Genomic DNA, 27,318 nt, shown 5'->3' on the forward strand with positions numbered 1-27,318 from the left:
GTTAATTTAATAATTTTTATAAAAAAACACATAATTCAGTCATTGCCAAAAGACAAGATTTCAATTAATAAACAACTTAAGCCATACTTTTTCCGCGCTTCTATCATTTTCATTCAACCAACTTTTTTTGCCACATGTATAAATGCACTTGCTAAAACGTCTAGCCTCGGAAACTCTTGCTGAGCTCGAATTGCATCAAGTTTTTTCCAAATCGAAACAGAAAATTTCTATTAAAAGCATCATCACGTGATGTTTCTAAAAAATTTCATCGTGAGTTGTAAACTTTTTTCTTGATTCAAAAACAAAACAATCGAAGTTTTATTTGCTTCATAAATTCAATCCTCGTGGTGAACAAGTAAATACCCATCGTTTACCATCACCTTGCTTTTATTTGCACCGTGAATGGAATCATGTTTCCTTTGTGAGTATCCGGTCTGCTCACGTCTTTGCATTCAGGCTATGACAATTATGACGACTCTCCAAGTTTTTCGGTTATTGTTTTGACCCGCACAAGTGTCAGCATTTATAATTTTGCAAAAAACATGAACTACTCGCAAAGAAAAAGCAAAAATCGAAATCATCACCAAGAACCTCCGTCTTTCATCTGTTTACCAATTTTATCTGTTAAACGCCACAAAAAATATTTTTTGCGTTCCTCATAAAAGTGATTTTCTTCTGGAAGTTTGGCTTATGAAACCAAAAACCTTGTTTATGAAACCACATTGAATATAGAGCTTTTGAAGAAAAAATGCACAATAAGCATGATGCAAATTAGAAAATCATGGTGCACATTTTAAATACTAACAATCCTAGAATGTTTTTGGCGGAGATGGAACAAGTACACGCGACTCACTTCTTGAAGTTTGCTTATCGTAGTTGCATATCTGGAGATAAAACGACCAACAATTAAAATATTTGTAAGAGTTCTAGGACTGAAAGTCACAACTCTTTAAAAAGTATTTGTGCAAATGAAATATACGTTTCCTTTGCACATGCATCCATAAAATGGAAGGTGCAGTGTTGCATCACTTACATAAAGCATTTTATTTGAACTTCACAGCTTCGTGCATCAGCAAAATTTTTTGACGCATTAAAAAAAAAATTATTTCTCGCTTTGTTTAAAAAAGATGAAGCAGTTAATTGAAAGAAAGACAAAGGTGGATGACGTTATATAACACGAAGTCGTCTATAGGTCAAAATTTTGGCTCGAAACATCGAATCAATGATATATTATATATACTAGATGTCTAACTTGCGGGATTTTATTGGACGAAAAGTGAAGTCGCTTTTTTTGTTTACAAATTGAATCCGCCATTTGTAATAAGGGCAAAAGCTATATCCGACGTGCGAAATAAAAGTTAAAAACGCATGTTTTTGCCCAAATTAGAAATGGCTTCCACGGCTTCACTTTTTGGATCGAAGTTAGACATCTAGTATATATAATATATCATTGCATCGATTAAAGCCCTTGTTTACAGAAACAAGAAGCTGAATATAGCTTTAGCTTGAATTTTGGAGAAAACTCCCGATCTGCTAAAGTTTTGTCACAATATAAGTATTGATAAAAATCAAAAAGAACGTTCTTCTATTACAAATCGCTCTAAATTCTTTCGCTTCCAAACTAAGCTGTTCGAGATGACGAGAGGTAAAGTCAAAACAAAAAATAAAAAATATCACTGCGGAGAGGACACTCACTTACACAACTCGTCAACTAAAGACAACTTATTGAAAGAAGCGTCTTTTTATATAAAACCCAGAAATTGACTTAGTTTCCTTCGAGTTATGAGAAAAAAAAATTGCAATAAGATTATTGTAATAGAATGAATTCAAATATAAATTAAACTTACAAAAGAGTTTTTTAAATCTTCTCTTAAAATATTTTTATCCTTCTTGATCGCGCATCTTCATCCGATTTGCATCTTCATCCGATTTGTAAAAAGATGGCGCCAGATAATTTTCAACTTGTTTAGGTATAATTATTTTCCAGCACGAGTTAGCGCATGCGTGTATGCTGATACAGTTATTTGTATTCTGGTTTTCTGTTTTTGAAATTAGTAATAAATGAATTTCAGAGTTTGCTACACCTTTTGCCATTTCACTTTCTGACACGTCAGCCATTCATTTCTTCAATCCTATTTATTTACAAATAGTCATCAACCCGAACTGTTTATATATGTAACCTATCATATGTATATTGCCTTTTTTGGTCAAAACTTTACACAAATCATTTGCAAGTTCTTCACTCGTTTTCCAATTATATTGTATTAATGTATCCTACTTGTTTTCTGCAGTTTCTGCTGTCAGTTTTAACGTGTTGTTAAGCGAATATCTCATCTTTAATCTTCTGCAATCATTTTAAGTGGTCGAAGTTATATTTTAGTTAAAACTCTCGTTTTAAAAGGTTAAACCTAATGAAAACATGCAAAAGGTTTTAACTCGTTGATGACGAAGTTTTGTTGACAAAACGGCTTAAAATCAGCACGATAGGTAACTTAACAAACATAACGATCATAAAAACTAAAAACTTTCATTTGCACAATGTAAATGAAATCAAAAATATTTTAAATCATGAAAAAAAAAATTTTAATTGAAAATTAGTTAAAGTTATGCAGAATCTATTTCATAAAATCAAAGACTCAATTTTCAACAAATAAATTCAATTTTTACATAATTACACAAATTAATATGCGAAAAATGCAAATTTAAAGTAACATCAAAAATTATATAGATTGCTGTTCTATGCATCATTGGTCATACATTGATTTAGCACCTTTAGATCATCCAAATCAATATATCTATGATTTTCTAATTGATTTCTAACAATAGCAAGGTTGGTTTAGTCAAAGGCGTAACCGTTTATCTCTTGTTGTTCATATTTTAGTTTATTAATAATGTCTTCGCTTGCCCTGTTTCAACGTTCTTTTTGAATTCTGTAATATCTTCTAATTTTTTATAAATTCCCCTCAACGTATCCTTGTGATTATCTAATACCAATAAAATCGCTTTGGACAAAACAGTTACATCACCACCGGTTGAAAATCCTTTATGGAACATATCTTCCAAAGAAGCTATCTTATCCTCAACCCAAAAAACTCCGGAAAATGAATGCCTTCATTCCTGATACTTTCACGGATAAAGTTCAATATATCAAACGACTCTGTAACGGCTTCTAAAGTAGCAGGAGCGGTTTCAAGTGCAAGCTCATCGACTAAATGCTTAAACTGTTAAAAACAAGTACAGAATAACCTATGCATATTCTTCCTTTAATTCTTCCGGAGTAGTAAAATATAAATTATGGAATTCTTGATATTTACCTTTGACAAATTTTCTGCTACAAATATGAGCAGTTTTTGTGCCGTGACCGATTAGAGGCAAACCAGCGGAAAATATACTCGTTTCTGAAATGTTTTTTAAAGAGTTACTGAAACCGTATTCTCTTTGTTCTAAATCCATTTGCCTCTCAATTAACGGCTCTACTGCTGCTTGTCCTGTGTCGTCACCAATAGCATATTTTGTCATGTTAGTCTTTGCGGGATTAGTTGCCCATCATGCTCCTTAAAATACGCTACCTGCAGGTATGAAACTGGTTGCAACGTTAATAGCTAGATTAACGGAACCAATACATCTTCCTACTATGCTATTTGCTAGTTATCCCGTTTTATCAATCACCTTTGCCGTTTTATCAATCACCGTTTTATCAATCGTTTTATCAATGCCGTTTTATCAATCACCTTTTTATCAATCACCTTGCAGTAAATCACCTTTGCCGCTAGCTATTATGTGGTTGTTAATAACCACCTTCTTTCTTTTTTTCAGTTATTCTCTCAACTTATTCTAGTTATTCTAGAGTAGAATTAGGACTCAAAACCTGAATCTCCATGATGAGTTAAGAACTCTTCTTTTGTATATTTTTTATTTTTAGGATCTGCATTTTACATTTCCTGTAAATATAACAAATCAGGATCAAATCCACATTAGTTTGCTATATCAAGTAAAGAATCTGATTCAGGTGTATCAAGCCATGTATTTCTTGCAACAGCTTTTAATGTAGTTATTCTTGAGAATTTTCATTGAGAACGGCATGTTCTTCTTTGCTAGATTTTTTTTATTAAGAGTTTTGGACACTGTTGTCAAAGCGTCATCAAAATACGCATCTCTATTTTACTCAAGCCCTCAAACTTCTTATTAAAATTTTCATCTAGTGAAGGTAGCTATGCAAACCCAATGACTTAGTTTCAATCTGAATAAGTCACACGGCAATAATTTTTGTTTTTATGTTCTATCAACCAAATATCAAATTTTTTTCAAAATGTTCTTTTTGAGATACTATAAATTTCGTTTTATTTTTTTCCAGCGCAACTGTGTTGAAGAAATGAAGGAAGATGAAAAATTTTATAACTGTTTGATTTATGCAATTAGGTCACCTTAGACGTAGTTTGTTCGAAAGTTATGACGTAAAACGTCAAGTGTACAACTTCTAAGTTTATAACTGTAATATGAAGTTTGCAAAAGTAATCTCACTTAAATAAGATAAAATAAGTTAAAAAAAACAACATCTCTATTTGTTTATAATTTAAAAAGTGACAGCACAGTTGATCAAAAAAATAACCAACTATATACTGAGAAAGGACTAGGTCACAGCATTTGAAAATATTTTTTTTTTAAAAAAAGTCTATTAGTTGCCATGGTTACCAATTAAAATAGTCAGTATTCAAAAGTTTTTGTACCACCCCGGTCAAACTCTCAGTAACCGAAACAAAATGTTGATTTACAAACTAAAACTATTTTAAAAAAAGAACTATTTGACTTTCACTCAAATTTTCAAAATGGTGCATTAAAAAAACAAAAGTTTTTTAGGATCAATCTTGTGAAAATAAAAATTTTTTTACAATATTGTAAAACTTTTAGTTCCAATTGAAAAAATAGATGCAATAAACATTTGCTGAAAATTTCATGCAAATTGAACATACCATTAATGAAATAGGATGGCAGGGAGGTCAAAAATTTACATATTAAGAAAGACGCGTTGAAATAAAAATATTCACAATTGCACCAAATATTTTCAATCAAAACCTTTGTTTAAAAACAGTTAATATGAACATAAACCTGGGTCATATTGATTACTTTCGTGGTCATTATTTGTATATACTTTTTTTTAATTTTCAATAACATTTTTGTTGCTTTTTAGATAGTGTCAAAAAAATTAGAAGCTTTTTGGTTCAAGATTGAACAGCCTTAAAGAGTATACATTCCAGGAATCATATTCATCTTTTAAAATAAAAGAACGGTTGCTTTTCTTCCAAAATTAAAATTTGAAACAGCATCATAAACTCCTAATTCCAACTATGTTATCGAAACATACTTTGTTTTGGGTATGCGCTGCCGTATTATCTCATTAAAAGTTTCATTTTGGTTTTGGATCTTACCATGAAGATATTTTTTTAAGATTTCTTCTTGAGATAGATCGATTTATATAGTTTTTAAATGACTGACAACTAAAAATGGAAAGCCAGTGCCTGGTTTGTAGGTAAAGGTTTTATTAGCTTTGTCCTGTTTATAACGACACCAGCTATTGATACCATCAGGGCAATCATCATGCCAGTTATTTTCAGCTGACGAGGCTACATGAAACAATTTTGCAAATAACGTCTTTTTTATACCTTCAAACCGTGATCACATGCACGTATTGAATAAATTATTCTATCATTTACATCAAAGTTTTTCTTTCAGAGCATGTCTTTGAGGTATAGAGTTAAGTTTTTTCGTTGCAGTTAAGAAACCAAATGTTTAACATTGAGCTGACTCCTTTTTTCTTAGAAAAAGATTCTGAAAGATTTAAACCAGGTTGTACACGTTTTTTACAACAATTGATAAACCACAATATAAAAAATTTCCATGTCAACAATACGATAACCAATAAATTTGTTCTCATTTTTCTAGGGTATCTCTTTTTTTTCAATCTCTTTTTTTTTGAGGATATTGATAAATTAAACAAAGTGTTAGAAGATTATCATTTTCAGTACTAATAAACGAAGCTAAAATAAGGTTTTCGAATTCGAATTTCATGTTCAGCGATAAATTTCGTGCCAAAAACGCATTAAAAAAAAAAAAGAATTTTAGAGAGTTTTGAGGGGTCTTAGACCTTAATAAACCATAATCAAGTAAATCTTTTTTAAAAATTATCGTCTTTTGGAGCACAAAGCAAATGTGACATCATTATAAGTATTTTGTAAAATAGATTAAAAACTGAACCAATTTTCATGAAAGAGTTTTGCCTTTTGTATTATATTAAATATTAGAGCGTTGCTGTACTGGATATTTAATAAGTATTTTGCAGCATACTAAAAAACTGGAATTCATCATGATTCACACAAAAACAAGAATTCATGGCTTTAATTTTGTTATATATTTTATTAATGTTAAAAAATTTTTGTAACATTAACAAAAGATGCAACAAAATTAAAGCTAAAAAAGGGCATAGTTGAGTAACTGCAATATTCAGTCTTGATCAGAAAATTAACAATAAAAGTCTTTTTTCTAAAAAAAGAAAAACTTGAACATCATGTAATTAGTCCCACAAAAGTTGAGTTTTTAAATAAGTTCATAGAATTGAGTACAGAGGATTGAACTGATTTCTGTAAATATTGCTGAACTATTTACAGAAATTATTTTCATCCACTGAAGTTATTTCTTCAGAGACAAATGACCCACAAGTCAATTTAGTTTTGCACAGTGTTTTCAAGAAATTACTAGTAAACTTGATGAGAGCTTCATTAGCCTCGTTAAAGCTCTGTCGTTTAAAAGATAATTTTAAAGTAAGCTAAGAGCTTCGTTAGAATATGGACATTAATCAACTTCATTTTTTCTCTAAAGTTTATTTTAATTAATAACAAAAAATTTATAAGTTTATTCCCAATTCTATAAAACCATTTACCCGGGTATTTTACCCAAGGAAATTACCTGGGTAATGCAATTGCTTATAGAATTGTGGTTTTTGTCAACCCTGATATTCAACTACAGGCATAAAGCAACCTGCAAACATAAGAACTATATCAAACAACTCCATTTTTAAAAAAAATGTTTAAAAGAAGATGAGCAATTGATTTGAGTCCCGTGAGTTTAAAACCCTACCCCTTACAACCAATAAACAAACACATAAAAACAACATATATGCAAACTAAAACACTAATCTCTAACACATAACGATGTGATGCAATGCCTACCAAAAAGAAGGTAAAAAACTAAACAAACATTCATTCAGTTTTTACAAACTCTTTAAAATGGGACTAAACAAGAAATATCTAATAAACCCTCAAAGTAAAATAATAGAAAAAGATATAACCTAGCAATTTAACTTACAAAGGACTTCTTCTAACAATGAAGGCTCTTCTTCTCTAAACATTCATTTTGGCAATAAAATTTACAAAGCAGCTGGAATCTCTATTAGTTCATCCACATATCATTGGCACTAAACTTCTGATTCTTTTGTCTCTCATAATCTCACTAGGAGTTAAACAAATGTATGCATGTACAGATGCACAATGCTCCATTAAAGTGAAGGGAACAAACTGATACCGATAACCAACATAAAGATTAATTTTTTCAATGAAACCAAATACTTTATCATCACCATGATCATCAAAGTTTTGCCCTGGTTCAGCAACTCAAAAGTAATTTTCCTAAACACATGCACTTTCCATCATCTTCCAAAATGGTTCCTCTTTTTCGTTGATGTGTTTATGTAAAAAGTTTTAAAAAATGCAGCAGTACAACTCCAACATTGTGTTAAATGAAAATAACACAATGTAGAAGTAATGATTGCACACATTGCTGCTACATTGTGTTATTATTCGTTTAACGCTATGTTGGAGTTGTACTACTTTACCAATGTTGAAGAAATGATTGCACACATTACTGCTAAATAAAATGGCACAGATGCCATAGCTTTTGAAAAACTTATCAGAAATTTCAACATCATTAGGGTTTATCACTTTATACACAAGTTGCTCTTTTGTTTTATAAATTTTAAGATAATGGTTTTCAGTGCTTTGCTAATATCTAAAAAAAAAGAGTTATCTTATAAAAGTGCCATTAGGAACTTTGTATGAATCTAATGTAATTTGAAATCTGTCAATGAACTTTGATCTAGTTTAATATAAAACAAGCAAAAAATTGAAAAGTGTTTTTTGAAACCATACCCTGGGGAGGGCTATTAGGGGTCGAGAAGGGTTTGCTACAATTATTTATTACAGTAAAAAAAAAAAAAAACTCTGATTTCTATGGTTACATTATGATTGATATTTTAAATTTCAAAGTCATACTAAACGTTTGTTCATAGGAGGTTTAATATTTTACTTTTTACAAACTACATTCCTGCAAATAGAAAGCTACTTTAAAAGTGCTTGTAGTTGTAAGCAACAACCGCGTTTTTCAGCGCCCCTATATAGTTTGGGCTGTGCTCTCCAACTTTTCTCATTCGCCAAAACTGATTGAAATCCTGATGAATGGATTCGAGAACTTGTTCACTCCAGTAACCTAAGCCTATAGAATAGTAGAAGTACAAAAAAAAAAGCAAGTTTATTTGATAAATATTCGTCGTAAATTATGCAAATTTTACGATTCAACTGTTGAAATAGTGTATTTAACTACTAAGATTATAAATTATTTTTAATCAAATTTAAAAGTTATTTATTATACCAAAGACTTCACCTTCCATGTTGATTAATTCAATAACATGTTGCTCAATTATCTGTACCTTCAAAGGAATTGTAACCCTTAGATTTCTATAGCTCGTAGAGAACTCCTCCAGATCTTTAACATACGTGGAGCTTAATAATTTTCCAAAACAACCATGGACTATTTTTTCAAAATTTATAAGTACCTTAATATATTTGGCAGCGGAAACTCCAAGACTAAACTCTTGAAAAAACAGTTCAAAGCTGTCTATGTTTTTAAGCAATTTATGACAAGCATTGCCTTCCAAACGATGCTGCCCTTGGTAGGACACTCTGCAGATGTTTATTTTAGACAGATATTGGTTAACAAACTGTAACCCACACTCCTTGTTTTCAAATAAATTTTTTTCAATCTCTTTTAAAATTTTGTCTACAACACCTAGCAGTATATGTAGTCCTGGAATATTTACAAGTTCTAGTATTTTTTTGTTTTTGTTGCCTGTTAATAAAGGGGGGTTAACAACATTAGTGTACTTTTTTGCTTTTTTTAAATTTGCACCATCCATTGGTCGTACAATGTATACAAAGACTCTAGAGTATAATGATCAGCTTTTTGAAAGTCAGGAGATGACGTCATGCAATACCGACCAGGGTGTTTTGATGTTGCAGTTTGTTTTCCAACCATTTGAAGCAAAACCTTTAGATCTTCAGATACTGTATAATCTAAGGATGAAATGTTTAGCTTATCCAATATTAACCGCAAATTATGGTATTTTTCGTTCAATGAAGGCAAAATGGCCAATATAATAGTTTTGTGGACGCTTGAATCCTTAAAATCTTTGCACGCATATCCGTCACACTTGCTCAGTTTCTCTGGAATTTTATTATTTTTTAACTCTGGTTTTAGAGTTATTGACAGTGAAACTTTTAGGAATCTCTGCCCTCCATCTACACCTAATTTGATACCAACATCATTTGTTTCTTGACTTCTGTGATGAAGTACCATTGCTACAAGTTCTTCAATGTCATTGCAATACACAATAGGAGTATCTTTTTCTACCAACTAAACATTCATAAAAAATCAAAATGAATAATACAAATTGCAATCTATAAAAATTTTTTTTTGGAAATAGTTTACTTACCTCTTCGCTTTCCTTTAATTCTAATAGCAATGGGAGTTGATCACAATTGAACAATTTTCCAATCATTTCGTTGTTCTCAATCAGTTTAATATTGAAACCAGATTCCACACTTTTTCGTCCTGCCTCACTTCTTAGAAATCGTGCAACTTCAATCATGTTGCGATTACTTAGAAATCATAATAAAGTTATTACAAAAATTGGCTTTAAACTCATAACAAATTTATTTTTAAAAGTATTTTTAAGCAACAAAAACTTACCTGGAATGTAGTTTTAATTGAAGTTTGTTCAATTTATCTAAAAAAAAGAAAGGTTTCTTAACCTCAGTCTTTCCGAATGAGACAGTGAGTTGCTTCGGACCAAAGGTTTTCAAAGCTAAGGTGTTCTCTGAGACATTTTTGTTGAAATCTTTGATAGAGCTGGACAGAACTTTTCCTTGCGTTGTTGGGGATGTTGATTTTACAATGGCAGTCAAATTCTTTTGTCTTTTTAATTTTGTACAGGGATGTGGAATTCCTTGGCCCACTTGGGCATAACAATGTTGACAAACTAGTCTTTCTGCAGGTTTATTTGAAACATCTTCAGCGCCTTGATAAACAAGCTTTCCCGAAACACATTCAACTATAGGGGCAAATATTTTTTCCATTATTGATTTGCGCCCATTTTCACAAATAAAACACTCACATTTTTTCCCTCTGATAACTCTGGTATTCAGGTCTAAATTTTATAGCACATGTATAGCAACTATAATAACTAAAATAGCGAAACTAAATTTTAAATGAAGTAAATTAAACATCAACATAGTTATAAAAACACGGCCGCATAATGAAGTAAGGATCAGTCCCTGCAAGCCTTTTTCTACATTTTGAGCAAAGCATGGTAGGAAGGTCAGTATTATCCGCTAAATAATCTATCCAGAATATAGTTTTGATAAGGTTTGAGTAGTCATTTTTCTTTTTATTTAGATTTAAATAAGTTGTTTCAGGATTATTTATTGGTCTTAAATCCGTGCCTTTCCTGAAGCAGCAAATGCAAAATTTTTTTACAAAATCACGTTGTTCTTTTGCATGTTTAGGCATTTTAAATGAATGCTTCAAATAAAAACTTCTGATATGGATTGATAATATTAGCATGATATATCGGTCATATCAATCAAATGTCAATATAATGACTATAAACACATGTCAATATAATGGCTAAAAACATGCTTTCAGTTCGTATATCAACGCGTGCAAAGAGTTATTATGCAACTGTTAACAATTAGCAACTGCTAGCTTTTACTAATTGTTAATAACTAAAGGTTGCTTTGCTTTGTTTTTATTTCAAAAAAAATTTAATAGAAAGTAATAAAAATTATTTATCCGTCTGTAAATTTCAATGTTAAACAAAAATTTTAAAAAACTTTAAAAAAAAAGTTGATAAATCTATCACAAACATTTCTGAAAATCTAAATATGGGGCATGGTCTTGATTTTGTGGTGTTCGAGAAGATCCCCCAAATCCCCCAGGGTATGGTTTCAAAAAACACTTTTCAATTTTTTGCTTGTTTTATATTAAACTAGATCAAAGTTCATTGACAGATTTCAAATTACATTAAAAAAAAATTTTTTGTTTAAAAGTTGAGTCCATTTGAAGTTATTTCAGGGGGTAATTTTAAGCTTTGCATTGTTATAAATCTTAAACGAAAATAGATTTTTTGATGAAATTTGAAATCTGTCGATGAATTTTGATCTAGTTTATGATAGAACAAAAAAAAAATTTTACGAATAAAAAAGACGTAGTTTTAGGAAGGGGGCAGTTAGGGATCGGGCCGGGGTTGGTTTAGCTTCAATTACCCTTTATTTTGTGCAAGTCATCCTCATTTGCTACCAGTACCAACATACTAAAAATTTGAGTATGCCACATGGTTCTTCGTTACCTATCTTGAACAACAAAATTCCTGGGCACTGCACAGTGGGCCAGTAGGTGGACAAAATGGGAAAAATTTTAGTTGTCTAATCTTGAAAACCTATTTAATTTTAGTATCTACATATATTAGGAGAAATCTATTGATAATTTATTTATATTAAATCCCTTAGTTACCAGGACTCTAAGCATTTGAATATTGAGATAAAATAAAAAAAAAATAAAAATTATAAATAAGTAATTAACGGTGACATCAACGTTGTGTTATATTTCAATTACATCTACGTTTTTGAAACAAAAAATTAGTACATGTTATTCTAGAGTATTTAGAGATAAGAAAAACCAATGTGTGAAATAAATTTGTCATAGCATGTTATCTCAGTTATACTTTGAAAATCACAGATTAAAAAAAAAAATTTCTTAAGAAACTTATTTTTTGCCGCACAATAACTAATAATTACCACAATTTGCCATGTGTTGTCTTATATTTATTTGAGCTATATGATGCTTCAATCGAGTTTTAATTGATTGCTCGTCCCCTTAAATCCCCGTTCAGATTTTATGTATGTTTTAACTTGGTTGCTATGGTACTAAATTTTGCATAGCAACAACTCATTTTTGCATTAACGTTGTTTTAACAGTATTTTACTTGCGCTAAATACACAATATTGGGGGTATGTATGATAAGAACCAGAATTCTTATGAGGTTAACTTTTTTTGGTTACTATGGATACCTTACTTTGCATAACATAGCAACAACATATTTTCGGTAGTTGTTAGTAATTTAATTACTAACACTGACAGTAATTTAATTACTTTTAATTTTAATTACTAACACTTGTGGTAACTTAATTACTAACAAGTATTAGTAGTCCAGGCGGCATATATATTATAACATTTTACTTTTAAATACAAAATACTTGTTACAATAATTATTTAGATATGGTTTTGTTAAACTTAGACATTCATAATTTTCTCCAAAAAAACAATCTTAGTATTTCAAAACAAAATATTACTGAAGATATATTAAAATTTATTCAGCCAAAATTTGCTGATTTTAAAGACGTTGATTTTAGACATGCTGTTCAACGATTTGTTTACTTGTATAAAAAAAAGTGGAAATCTGCAAACTATACTGTGAAAAATTTTGAAAAGAAGTTTTGAACTGGCTTAATGAATATTTAATTGTCAGAAAAAAAGACAATGAACCAACTGCAAGTAGACGTGGTCGAAAACCAGTTGCATTTGATAATAGTTCTAACTAAAAAACGGCGTGTATCTTGTTTAATTGAATCTCATTCATCCAATCAATTATTTTTTGCTGCTAATAAAAAATTTAGAGATGAATCTGTTGTTATTGCTGCCAAGAATGTTTTAAATATATCAAATACAGATAAAGCAACTAAATATTCAGCAGACGAAGCACTGGCTTTAATAATTGATGCAAGTCTGACAAAAGCTTCCTATCAATTGATTAGAAGCGGAGCCTTGGAGAAAGAATATAACATCTACCCCGCTTACAATGATGTCAGAGATGCAAAATTGAAATGTTATCCTGCAAACATAACAGTGGAGGACTATTCAGCTTCAGTTCCTTTAAAAGATTTAATGACTCATACTTTGCAAAGAATCTGCGCAGTTCAGGAACCTGTGCTAAGGCACTTGATATTGAACGACAAAGCAATAAAAACAATGACACTAACGTGTAAGGCTGGTTTTGATGGTGCTACTGGCCAAAGCATTTATAAACAAGTTTTATCAGAACCCGACATTAACAGAGATTTAAAGCGTGAAGAATCATTATTTATTACTTGTCTTGTCCCATTGGATTTGACTGGATTTAACAACAGCAACGAAAAGGTGTCTATTTGGAGAAATCAAAAGTCGTCCTCCACAGCCTATTGTAGACCCATAAGATTTGCATACAAAATGGAATCCAAGGAATCTGTGATTGAAGAAGATCAGTACATTAAAAGTGAGATAGAAAGCTTGGGTATGATTTTATTAGAGGTTTGCGGATCTTCTATTGAAGTGAATTGTATTATTGAACTTACAATGATTGATGGGAAGGTTCAAACAATATTATCTGAAAAAAATAACTCATACCAATGCTGTTCAGTGTGTGGTGTCTCTCCAAAAAATATGAATAGTCTTGATATCCTTACTATAGATTATACTAACAGAGAGTTCAAATATGGTCTTTCCAGTCTTCATGCATGGATTCGATTTTTTGAGATGTTATTGCACATTGCATATAAAAAAGAAACAAGAAAGTGGCAAGCAAGATCTAAAGAACACAAAGAAAAGGCATCTGTAGCTAAACAAAAGATTCAGACTGATTTTATGAACAAAATGGGACTTGTTGTTGATTTCCCTAAAAGTGGTGGTTCTGGAACAAGTAATGATGGCAATACCTCAAGGCGTGCTTTTGCAGCATATGAACAAACAGCTGAAATTCTGGGTATTGACCAAAACCTTATATTCAGATTTTACATTATCTTGGTAACGCTCTCTTCAGGATATGAAATAGACTGCTTAAAGTTCAAGGATTATTGTTTTGACACTTTTAGACTATATGTGTCCCTTTATCCATGGTATTACATGGCTCAATCAGTTCACAAAGTATTGATACATGGACATGACATAATTAAAAGCCTTACATTACCCATCGGACTTATGTCAGAGGAAGCTCAAGAGGCTAGAAATAAAGACTTTAAATCTTATCGCGAAAATTTCAGCCGAAAAACATCCAGAAAAGCAACAAATACTGATCTTATCAATAGACTCCTAGTTTCCAGTAATCCTGTTATTTCATCATTGCGTAAATCAACATCACACCAAACAAATCATAAAGCATTTCCTTCAGATGTTTTACAATTACTTAAACAATCTTCAAACGATATTATTGTTTTATAATTTTTTGATGTAATTTAAAATTGATAACGTTTTCTTGCACTATTTTTTGCTTTTATTATTCCTAAAACATTATTTACCTAAATACTCAATTTTTATTCAATATAGGTGGGTCAAAAATCCGATAAGATATTCAAATATCAATTTACCACTTTGTAACTAAGGAAAGTATCCGGTAACTAAGCAATATAAGTATCCATAACAACTAAATTTAAAAAATTATCACTTTTGTAAGAAGTGTGATCTCATATTGGTACTCATGCCAAATTTAGTGAATATAGCACTTATAAAATATCTGCAGATAACAAAAGTAGGTTGTTGCTAAGCAAAATAAAGGTATCCATAGCAACGAAATAAAAAAATATTACCTTCATAAAAAGCGCAGACATCATATTAGTACTCATACTAATTTTAGTGAATATAGCTCTAATATTAAATTAGTTATGAATTTTGTCCAGTAAAAGTGCATTCTGGCCCACTGTGCATTGGCTTTATTTCTAATATAGACAGGAAAATTTTCTAACATACTACAGTATGTTAATTTGCAATTATGACCACTACGAAACCATTCAGGTAAAGAAATATGATAGCCTTTATATGACAATTAAACATAAGATCTTTATTTACATTTATTGACTCAAAAACAATTGGTATGCCTGATTTTTCATCAAAACATGTTGTTCTGTCAAAGAATCAAGATTAATTATTTTATCAACACTTTGAAAATCTTCAAACTCAATACCTCAAAGTTGGTTTTTTTTGAGGCAACTTTGGAACCCTTAGAGTTGACGATCCAATTATTTCATCGGTTTGAATAGTTGGAACTGGAAGAAGATTCCATTTTAAGGTGCATTTTTTTCTGTAATTAATAAAATAGCTGAATATTTTGATGGAACCCAATCTTTTCTATTAAAAAAGTATATCCATCGTTTTCGCAAATCAAATTCTTCAGGAAAATGAAATGTTGACTTTTTTGGACCATTAGAGTAACCAGGTTTACAGTTTGTAACAACACATTTATTAACCATTTTATTACTAAAACGAATCAAAAAAGTGTAACAGTTATTTTTAAATATAAAGTTCACTTACATTTATTATTGGAATTATCTCCACTTAAATAACATCGCATAAAAAAGCAGTTCGACTATATACAGTAATAATAATAGACTGTCTGTGTGTCTACCCTATGCGTGCATCACTAGTGATTTAGTACTGCTCAACGGTGACTAAGTGGTGATCACTGGTGATCGCCACTCAATTACCACTCTATCATCACTAACACATTACTAATTCATACGCAAAAATCAAATATCCTGAAATAATTTTTTCTAAGTGGTGATTCAATGCTTATTTAGTAGCGGCTGTTTAGTTACATATTAAAACACGAAAATAGTTATAAATCGTCTTAATAAAAAATGGCAGATAACAAGCGCAAGCACTACATGAAAAGCTACATGAGAGAATATAGAAGTTTTAAAAAATTGTTCAATGAGGAAGAAGGAGGTAAAGAAAAAGACGAAGAAGAAGAAGGTAAAGAAGACGACGATGAAGAAGAAGCTAATGAAAACGACGACGAAGAGGAAGAAGGTAAAAAAGACGAAGGCGAAGATAAAGAAGACGAAGAAGATAAAGAAGATGATGAAGAAGTAGGATATAGCGAAAAAATTGGTAATACAGAAAGTGAGGTTTCTCAATCTGTCAAGACTCGAAATTTTCTTGAAAATAATATCAAGTCTAAACCGTTAAACGAGCTTTTGACACATTTGAACACTTTCATGAAAGACATTCCTAAAAGTGGGACATCTTTAAAAAATACTTTAAGAAGTGTGGATCTTGAAAACGCTGCTGGTGGTGATTTTGTTTATATTTCTTTAAAAACTGCACTCAGCAATTATGTAAAATGCTTCAGAAAGCCAGGAGAGTTTGATCTTATTATAAATGTTGATGGCACTCGAATATACAATAGTAAAAATAAACAAATGTGGCCTATATTGTGTACTGTAAATCAACAAGGTCCATATGCAATTGCTTTATGGTATGGTGAAGGAAAACCTACAGTCCTTGGAGAATACCTCAAAAAATTTGTAGCAGAGTTAAAATTCTATTTTATAAATGGGTATGAAGGCCTAAAGGTGTTAATTAAGGCATTTGTATGTGATGCGCCAGCCAGGGCATTTTTAAAATGTATAAAAAGTCATAGTGGATGACAGTTGTGAAAGATGTGAAGAACATGGTGAGTATCATAAAGGTATAAGATTGTTAGGTACTAAATCTTTAATACGAGATGATAAAAAGTTTAAAGAAAAATTTTATTCAGAGTACCAGATTGGTAAATCACCATTATCCAAACTTGAAATTCCGATGGTGGCTGGATTTGTACTTGACTACATGCATTTAGTTTGTCTAGGGGTTACAAAGAAACTTATAAAGAATTATATTAACAGTATAAGTTCCTCTGTACACAGCCAAATTTCTTCTCAGTTGCTCGAAATAAGAAAATACACACCAACAGACTTTCAAGGTTGGCCTAGACGTTTGGATGAATTTTCTGATTTTAAAGCAACTGAATTTCGCTTTTTTTTATTATATGCAGGAATTGTAGTTATGAAAGGCAAAATATCGCATGATGAGTATAAACTTTTATTGGCTTAATCAGTTGCAATGCACATTCTTTTATCTGAGACAATGGTTAAAGATAACTCAATGGTTTCTTACTGTAAGAATTTGTTAGAATGGTTTACAACAGAATCAATTGTATTTTATGGACCAATGTTTGCATCTCATAACGTGCACAGTATTATTCATTTAGCTGATGATGTAATAAATCATAAAGTATCATTGAATAAAATATCTGCATTCCCTTTCGAAAATTACCTTGGAAAAATAAAAAAAAAGTTCATAGTGGTACATATACACTTGCTCAAGTTGTTAAAAGGCTTGATGAACATTGTCAAGTAATACATCTATTAACAACAAAAAGATCAACGATCTTTAATACAAATTTTAGAAATAGAGTTTATTATATCAGCAAAATAGGTTTTGTAGTTGTTGAGAAAGTTGTAGAAAACAAATATTTTTGTAAATTGTTTAAATTTTCGAAACAAACAAATTTTTTTGAAAGTCCTTTACCAAGTTCAGTCATTCATATTTACCACCTAACAACTTTGTCAAATTGCAAGGAAATTGAATGAGAACAAAATGCATTGCTACACAAAGCCATCATGATGCCTTGTGATAAAGGAGGCTATGTACTTATTCCTCTTCTCCATTGTGACCTTAATAACAATTTTACAAATCTATAATTATTACTTTTACACATTTGGTCTTAATTATATTTGAAGTTAATTTTTTTTTGGTTCAACATCTTCACTTCCAACAAGGCTGCAAACAACCACAAATTCCAAAGAACTAATGTTTGAGAAAAAAAACTAGGCAGATAAGAGTTTTTGGAGCACTTAGGAATAGTCACAGCAAAAAGGATGAGGCTTAATTGAATGGCGAGTAACACGAGAATGAGTTTTAGTAGATGGCACAAGAGATGCTTGCTCTTTAGAGCAGTGCTCATTATAGTATTTGTAGAAAAGAGAAAAAAAAAGGAACATCACGAGGGTGTGATAAAGCTATGTTTGCAATGCATTTTTGCACCTTGTCTAAAAGAGAAAGGGCACCATTGGAAGATTTCCCATATATGGCAACACTATTCCGCACAAGGACCGATATGAGATCTATAGAGATAAAGACTAGAATCCAGAGTAAGAAAGTGTCGAGCACAATAAAGAGACACAACCTTAGTTTTGCAATTGGATTTGATATATGGTTTCCAAATTAATTTTTTAATGATTTTACTCTATATATATATATATATATATATATTAGGGTGGTGCTCAAAAAGCTTTTTCAAAGTAAATTGATGGGACAACCTCTATTTTTGTTCCTTTTAGCATAACAAACTTATGTGCAAAATTTGAGAAGGATATTTCATCATTAAGGGGTGCCACACGGGGTTGAAAGTTTCACTAAGGTTGACGCTAATGGCTGTAAGCACTTTAAAAAATTTTTTCTATATAAACTATTTTAATTCAAAAGTTTTTAAATAACAAAGTATTGAACATTGAAAACCATGAAAAAATAACTATAATTTCAATATCATTTTAGTTTTTCATTTTGTTTTGAATGGAAAAATGACTATTTAGTCCTGTTTAACAACAGTGGATTTCTTGGCATCTGGAAACTGTTTTCGATGCTCAGACACAACATGGAGAAGTGCTTGCTTTTGTCCTTCATCTTTTGTTAGAATTTGGTTAAAGTCTTGGATAAGAGCAACTCCTCTCTCTGCTCTGTCATTCACAACGTTCAAACCGGCTACAAAATGCTTAGCTGCAATAAAAACTTGGTCCTCGTTCCACAAAGATGAATCCAATTCGAGCCAAGAAGTTGAGATGCCCAGTATAACAAAAAACCTCATGGTGTTCGAGTTAATGAAATCAGCAAGCTCTGATGATGAAATGTTGTTTTCACGTAGTTGAACACGTTTTGCAGGAATTCCATTTCCAGTTTTTGTTTTCATTGCATTTACCATCTCGTATTTTGTAGCTGCATCAACACGATCATCAAAAAAACTAAAGGCAATCAGTTCCTCACTGAGGTACCACATATGACGAGACAATGCCTTTATCGCTACATTTGCAACATTTAAATTTATTGTCCTGAATTGTGTGAGTCGTTTAAGGCACATGAGATCATTCAGTGGAGCTTGAATGGACAGCGAAGCAGTAAACCATGAGTTGAGATAGACAAAGCAGACAAAAATATTCAAGAAACGTGATAAATTTATTTCACGCTTTGTCATGCGAAACTGGGATCTGAAGAGAAAAATTTTGATTGAATAAATAGCCATGGCCATCCATCTGGCCCGATGCATAGCCCCAGGAGCCATAAAATGAACCCCGCGAGGAGGAATATGACCCAGGTAGATCAAAGACAGTTCTAAAAGTTCCCTATAATCATCACGAGGCTGGTTCTCTGTCAGCAAGCAGTTTTGAATAAAATCAATAGCTTCTTTCATCATTTCTCTGTTGCTGTTAAAAACTAAAGCTGTTTCAGGATCTGATATACCGTCTTCATATCTGTCACGAACGATTGATAGCCATGCTGTTTGAAACCTTTTAAACATCAAAATGTCTGGTCCAGTAGATGGTCCAGCTAATGAGTTAAACACATCTCCAAAAACAACTTCAAAAATATGGTGCCGACATGCAAGATGGAACAGCTCTTTATTCATCTTTTGTTCAATATAAACTACTGCACCAGAGCGAATCCCAGAATTACTGGCTGTAGTGTCAAAAGACATGGCTTTTATATTCTCTGCAAGATTCCAGTCGTCGATTGCTGTTACAACTGCATTTGCCATTGCCTCTCCAGTACCATTTGGGAGCTTAGGCACATTCAATAGACGTTCTACACCTTGACCTGAAACAAGAATAGGCAAGCGATCTATTTTTTCATGTTTTCCTGATATATCAGGGAGTAACTTGCCGTCCCAATGCACTACGAGTGGAACATCCCTAATATTTTCACCAAAACTTTCCTTCAATTTCAAAATTGTTTCGTATCTATGTTTCATTCTATTGCGTCGAATTGACCAGCGATTCAGAGCTAGTTCACTTGGGTTTTGACCAACAGCAACTGAGAATGAAGCCAAAGCATAAACCGCATTTCGGTCGCTGATCTTCGTTCGATCTAAAGCTGCTGCAACTTGTGGACTGACAATATTTTTTAGACGAGGTCGTTTTGTCTGCGGTGTCACTGCTGAGTCATGGTCAGAATCTACGTTCTCATTGCAACTTTTTTCTGAATCTGATTCAAATGTTTCAACTACAGCTTCACCGTTGCTGACAGCATGTCTCAATTCTTCTCATTCTGTTCTGGCTTTTATAGCCTCTTGTCTCTCATGTTTACGCTTCAACTTAACTGCCAATTTTCTGCCTATTTGTGCCATTGAACTTGAGTGTCTTCCATTTCCAAGCTGAGCTTTAAGAAAAAGTTTGTCTTCTGGATTTTGTATAAGCCTCTCGGCATCAACATGAGAAATGTCAAACGTATCTTCAAATGATGCAACAAAGGCTGTTTCTTTCGCTATCTGAGTTGCTCCTCCTCTTTTTGAAGCCTTTTGTAGCTTTCTCCACTCATTGTATATTTTCTCTAGCCTCGCAATTGCATGTTGCAATGTTGTCATTGGCATGTAAGCTTTGTTCCAAAAATCAGCAACTGTTTTAATAGTAATGTCCAAACTTTCTCGCACGGTTTTTTTGTTTATTTTCAACTGATGGAAGAAAAACTGTAATGCTTGCTTTCATGACGGTAATCTAGTACCATTAATGGAGGCATTTGTGAAACCGAGAAGGTAAATTTTGGTTGTAGATCTAGTTGCAGGTTTTGATTGTGACATTTTCTGATATTTATTAATCTAGAAAAATACAAATAAAGTTATGCAATAAGCATGATGTGAATTGCAAAAGTTATAAAATTTTATTCATTTAGTATATATTCAGTGATATCCATTATTCAGTATCTTTTTTGAGTTTAGATATAAGAATTTATATAAAATAAAATTCAAAGTAGTTTAAATAATTTATATTACAAAACAACAACTTAAATGTATACTGACTTTTCACAATTGAGATATTCCACTGCAAAAATGTTAAAAATAAAAAATTTTAGTTAAAATAATTAATTTGGTAGTCTGATAATGATAAACATACAAAATGGCGATTTGGTGGCAAATTACAAGGAATTCTGGGATAGAAAAAATAAGTAAGTGGGCTGCAGCTAAGTAATTAATATATAAGCACTATAAAAATTTAACTATTTGAATGTAACAAATTTCTAAAAATGCTATGAAGTAAAATTTCTGTTTTTTTTATCTGTATTTGGAAATTTATAAATATTTTTCATATACAGAACATTAATTAGTTGATAAATTTAACAACTGGTCAGATTCTTAAAAAAAACATAAAGAGTACACCTCATTGAAAAGACATCTGGTTGTGTTCAAAATGGATTTACAGATAAAAAAATTTATTTAAAGATTTCAATAATATTCAACAACACATTAATTTACACGGCTATCTTTTCTATCGCGTACATGTGATTTTATCAGTTGGCATGTGGCACCCTTTAAATGAAGAATATTTTTATGAAATTTTGCACATGAGTTCATGAGATCAATAGGAACAGGACTAGAGGTTGTCCCAGACAAAATCTGAACATTTAATTTTTGACTACCACCCTATTATATATATATATATATATATATATATATATATATATATATATATATATATATATATATATATATATATATATATATATATATATATATATATATATATATATATGGGCAATTCCATTTTTAACTTACGTTACACGCGCAACAACTTTATCAAATATTTGCATATTTAAACTGTAAATTAAATTTTTAGCTGATTTTTATGAAAGCTGTCAGTCTAAAGAATAAAACAAGCGAAAAAGTTTTAAGTCTAGCCAAAGAGGGCGAATTTATTACCGAAAATGCCACTTAACTTACGTTACGCAGAAAACAAGGTAAAAAAAGTGTTGCAACTTTTAGGTCGAATATTTGCGAACCAATAATGCGGATCGTGTTAGAAATTTTTAAAAGATGTTGAGAATTCAATACTAATTACAATAATAAAAAAAAAATTATCGGAGGTGACCGGCTAAGAAAGATATACTTGTTTTCTTGATACTAGGTTTTTAACTTATGTTACATCACTTACGTTACCTTGCGATTATTTTCGTGGAATTTTTATATCAATTATTTCGCGATAGATTTTTTAGAGTTATGTAACAAAAGAACGGCAGTTGTATTAAAACTCATTCATTCAAAGTAATTAACAAAAGTAATTTTAAAAATTTTTTGTTTTTTTCAAACCCCTTGGAAGTTGCGATGAAAAACGTTTTTTTATGTTAAAAAACTTGACGAAAAACTTTTGTAAATAAATGTAGTTTTAACTTACGTTACACAAATTCAAAATAAAAATGTACCTTAACTAAGCATCGTTATTCAAAAATCTTAATGCATAAATATAAGATTTAATATTCTTTCACATATAATATTACAAAATTTAAGTTTTCAAATTAAATTTTAGAAAAAACAAAACTTGATCATGTTTTTGTTAACTTACGTTACATGAAAATTGCAAAAGTTATTTTATTATTTTTTTGAAATATATTTATTTTTTAAACAAAAAAATCTGACCAACAAGAAATTGAACATCTTAGCTCCATTATCACTTTAAAATATTTCGGAATATACAAAAAAAATCATGGGTAAAATAACATTTTACAGTGGTACTTTTTTAACATGCATCAATGAGAAAAACCGTAACTTTCGGAACCATAAAAATGACATAAATACATTTATTTTAGAACTAAAGGTATATTTTAAATAAACTTTCATGTGTCTAAATCAATATTCATTTGTTAAAAACTGACAAAAAAGAGTTTAAAATTTGACTACTTTTTCAGTTTCCGCCGTGGAATTGCCCATATATATATATATATATATATATATATATATATATATATATATATATATATATATATATATATATATATATATATATATATATATATATACACACACACAATTAAATAATTAATACAAAATTTATACATATAATTTATCACAAAAACTAATTAAATTTATATTAGTTAAGTTAAATATAATATAATAATTAGATAAAATAAAGTAAAAAAATCAAATTTATTTTTATTAATCTATAAATTAAATTGTACAACCAAGCAAATCGCCTGTAAAAAAATTAATCTAAATACGCCATTTTTAAAATAAGATTTGAACATATGATAATTTTTCCCGCTAAATTCAAGATAAGCATGTAGATAAGATTTAAACAAAAGCTCTTCCGCAGGGATCTTCTATAAATTACGCAACGCTAAATTTATTTTTAAAAAAATTATTAGATCTCAAGCTCATTTTTGAGGCAATTTTCATTAAACTTAATGAGCTATTTTTATTTTTTATGTAAGTTAAAGCTCTTGATGGGGAAAAAGAGAAGGAAAAAAAAAACCTGGAATGTTATTGCCGCTGTTGGGGGCCCCCATAGGGTCCGGGGCCTTAGCAATTTGCTCGGGTGACTCACGCTCTGCACGCCCCTGAGTTTATGAAAATTTCGTGTTTTTTGTCAAACGTCAAATGTTTTTCGTTGAGCCGTGGAATCGCTACACATGGGTTCCAGAGATATCGTAAGTTAAAATAATGCTGACTCAGCACTTTAGTGATTTTCTGAAGCGACTACAAAACAACTTTAACATTATAGTATCTTCATAATGGCTTGGGAAAATTTCATAAAACTTGGTACCCCAATAGATTTTAACTTGCGAAATCCAAATAGAGCACCCTCAAGACTCGATTGTCTCAGGAAATGCCTCGTTTATCCAATTTTGTTCAAAATTATTGACTTGTAAATTCATGATTTTTGGAAGTAAAATGAAGGCTGTGGCCCAAAATCACAAATAAAAACTTTAATTGTAAATCATTATTTTATCTTAGATCTACTGAAAAAATTAGATTCATCAAATGCCTCTCTAATACTTGATCAAAATTTGCGTTTAAAAATTGTGTCTTTATAGAAAAATTTAAATTTTGTAACGAAAGCAAAGGAAATGAACAAAACTAAGATCTTTTAACGATTTTAAAAATCATAAATTTTAAAACCAAAAATATTGAAATGTTTTTTAAAACATTTTAATAATCAATATCTTTATGGTATTATTTAGTAGATTAATATTAATATAGTTATTGACATAATAAAGTGGACAGTGAGATTTATTTAAACCCAAGGGTTTAAATAAATCCCACAGTCTACTTTATTATGATTAATTTGGCATATATATTTTCAAAATATATTTTCAAAATGTATATGCCAAATTAATCATAATAAAGTAGACTGTGGGATTTATTTAAACCCTTGGATTTAAATAAATCCCACTGTCCACCTTATTATTATTACATTGATTGGAAAGCAAAATATTATTTTGCTTTCCAATCAATGTATTCAGCTGATCCAAACTTATCTTCCCACTTTGAACAACCAAAACAAAATTTGGAAAAAACCTGAACATCCAAAACCTTTTGATTTTCACGAGCTATGCCAGTCCATTCAACGACAATATGTTGTTCCTTTGACCATAATGTTATTAATAAGTAATTATGAATTATTTGGACTTTTAATAAGTAATCATGGCATATTACAGCTTTGCTATATGTTATAAAGAAATTTCTGGCCAACCGCATGTCAATAAAAGCTTACATAACCATTTTGTAAGCAATTAAAGACTTTTCCGCAGCAAGTTATAACCAGAAAACATTTTTTAATGGTCTAAAGTAAAACTTAGTTTCTTGTTACTTTTATATTATAATTGCAAGTAAAACGTTTTTTTGTAATTCAAGTAATTAATTTTGCTTTGAACAATAACTAATTGCAGCATTACATAAGTCTCCCTTCGTTTGGATTTTTTGATAGATCTTGTTTTGTGCCTAGTCTTGTACAAAGGGCGATTCATTGTCCTTGTACTTAGGGCCGTGTTTTAAAGTAACATCTACGGTCATAATCCTTATGATTTTGTTTTATTTGTTTTTTTGTAGTAAATAAAATAAAATGACATCAATTATCAGTACTATTTCGATTTAGTCACATTTTTTTGAGTTGGATGCTATTTACATGGGACGGTTAGGGTTATGATTGGAAACTTCGAATCTAAGGATTTGTATATAGAAATTGTGTGTGTGTGTGAATTGTACAAAATGTTTTTAATAAAGTTGTTACTATCTTTTAGATAATTTAAGAGCAAAAATATATTTCTATAACTTGCTATACTAGCTGGTGGCCTAGGTACAATTAGAAATGAACTCATTGTACCTAATGTTACTGATTTTAAACCCCTTTTACTTGGCGGAGTTTTATATTTTAAGTAATGTCGATATCAATAGAAAGTAATTGATATCATATGATCATACAAAAAATCTGGCCCTAAGTAGATTAATATCCCCTAAATAGGTTTTTAACTTAGAAACCTCTTAAAACCCAACAAAAACAATTTTTAGTTGTCAGATTCATTTAGATTTGACCATAATGCTTTTTAAAGGAAATCTTATTATGCAGACAATGAAAAATACGAAATTAAAATATATTACATTAAGTAACATAACTGTACAGTAAAAGATGTCAGATCAACATCAAACATAAGATACTGAAGTCTAGATGATCCATAACCAACACTTGGTGGTGGAACTTTCATTATAATATCTTCAAGTTCTACATCATAAATATTGTCATCTTCTCGTATAAGTTTATTGTCTCCTGATTTCTTAAGATACTTAACTTTGTAAACTAAACCAACAACTTCAATAACTTCTGCCACATAATGTCTAATGACAAGTAAGAAATTTCCTGAAACAATTTCACTATTTTCTGATTCATTATCAAGTATATTTATTCCAAAATTAATTTCATCAAAACTTTCATTATTTTAACTTGTGTCATAATGTTAATTAAAAATAATCTGTTTTGCCATGGATTTTATTTGTCTTAAAAAAGGTTTTTGACATTGTTTATTATTAGATTTTGAATGTAAAATAACTTTCATTTCAGGTGTATCAGTTAAAATGCATGATTTTCCCTTACGCCTTTTTGAAATAGCTGTCTTTCTTAATTTGGCTTTTGGGTGAGGTCGTATTATTTCAGGTGAAACAATAAACAATGTTGATGGTAAATTGCCAGGAGTGGTTTCAACCTCATTGCTATCATTAGAAATGCAAGTTTCAGTATCCACTATTGGCGTATCAGTAACAGCTGCAGGTAAGAAGTCAATTTCAGTAAAAATATTTTCATTAAAGGGAAAAAACACAGTACATATAAAACTGTTAACAATACTATTTGGTACAAAGCACGAGGATAAGCTTGACCAACAAGGTAAGATATATCATAATTTTTAACTGGTTTACCAGCATTTCCTGGTGATATCATCCAATTATTCATGGCATTTTTATAAAAAATTATAAAATATTTTAAATGGATCCAAAATTTTGAACGCGGAAATACAAGTAATGGTGGAATGCTACTTCCAGCAGCCATAATGGCTGCAATTATTATTACATTAAAGCCTCGTTCTGCAATATTCATACTCCCAATTTGCTTTTTGCCCTTTGGGGCTAGGATTTTTGTGGTACATGAGCTGTGGTAATTCCTGTTTCATCACAATTCCAAATGTTTGATGGCTCAAAATGATAACATTCTAAAACATTTTTATAATTTTTAAACACAATTCTTAAAGTTTTTTAATTGAATGCAGAAGATCTACCATGACTTGTTGGCTACGGTTTACATAGAGACAACTTATCATTATATCTTTTCCTAAAATCTCGTTGCCATTGTTTACCAGCACATTTATTCTTTATCCATGAAGTTTCAATTTTTTTATGGTTTGCTAAAGCATACTCATATGCAAAGAATCTGATTTGCTTTAACGTAAGCCCATAATGCATATTTGCAGCATCTGCCAAGTATTTTACCAAAATTAATTCTTCTTTTGTTGAGAATACATTTTTTGCTTTCCTATGTGAATAGGAATACTGGGTTCTTCCAG

General features: G+C 30.6%; 1 protein-coding gene and 2 pseudogenes across 9 annotated transcripts in view; 1 reads left to right on the top strand and 2 right to left on the bottom strand.

Moving 5' to 3' along the window:
* LOC145184131 (uncharacterized) overlaps positions 1-27,318 on the bottom strand; it is a 215,289-nt gene that overhangs the window by 60,473 nt on the left and 127,498 nt on the right. For 5 of the 9 annotated variants that reach the window (XM_090076291.1, XM_090076295.1, XM_090076296.1 and 2 more), the window contains exon 1: positions 88-2,408. The exons of 1 other annotated variant lie outside the window; for it this stretch is intronic. The gene's annotated coding sequence lies outside the window, so the exon portion shown is untranslated. Of the gene's footprint in view, positions 1-87; positions 2,409-27,318 lie in introns of those variants that run through there. 3 more of the 9 variants (XM_090076286.1, XM_090076294.1, XM_090076288.1) reach the window with 1 other exon arrangement.
* On the bottom strand, positions 8,328-10,899 carry LOC149893875 (uncharacterized; annotated as a pseudogene).
* On the top strand, positions 16,047-18,460 carry LOC145186983 (uncharacterized; annotated as a pseudogene).

Source organism: Hydra viridissima, unplaced genomic scaffold (genome assembly GCF_058129835.1).
Source record: "Hydra viridissima isolate aposymbiotic clone 2 unplaced genomic scaffold, HvirCarnegie_v1 scaffold_1, whole genome shotgun sequence".
In the NCBI taxonomy this organism is placed as follows: Eukaryota; Metazoa; Cnidaria; class Hydrozoa; order Anthoathecata; family Hydridae; genus Hydra; species Hydra viridissima.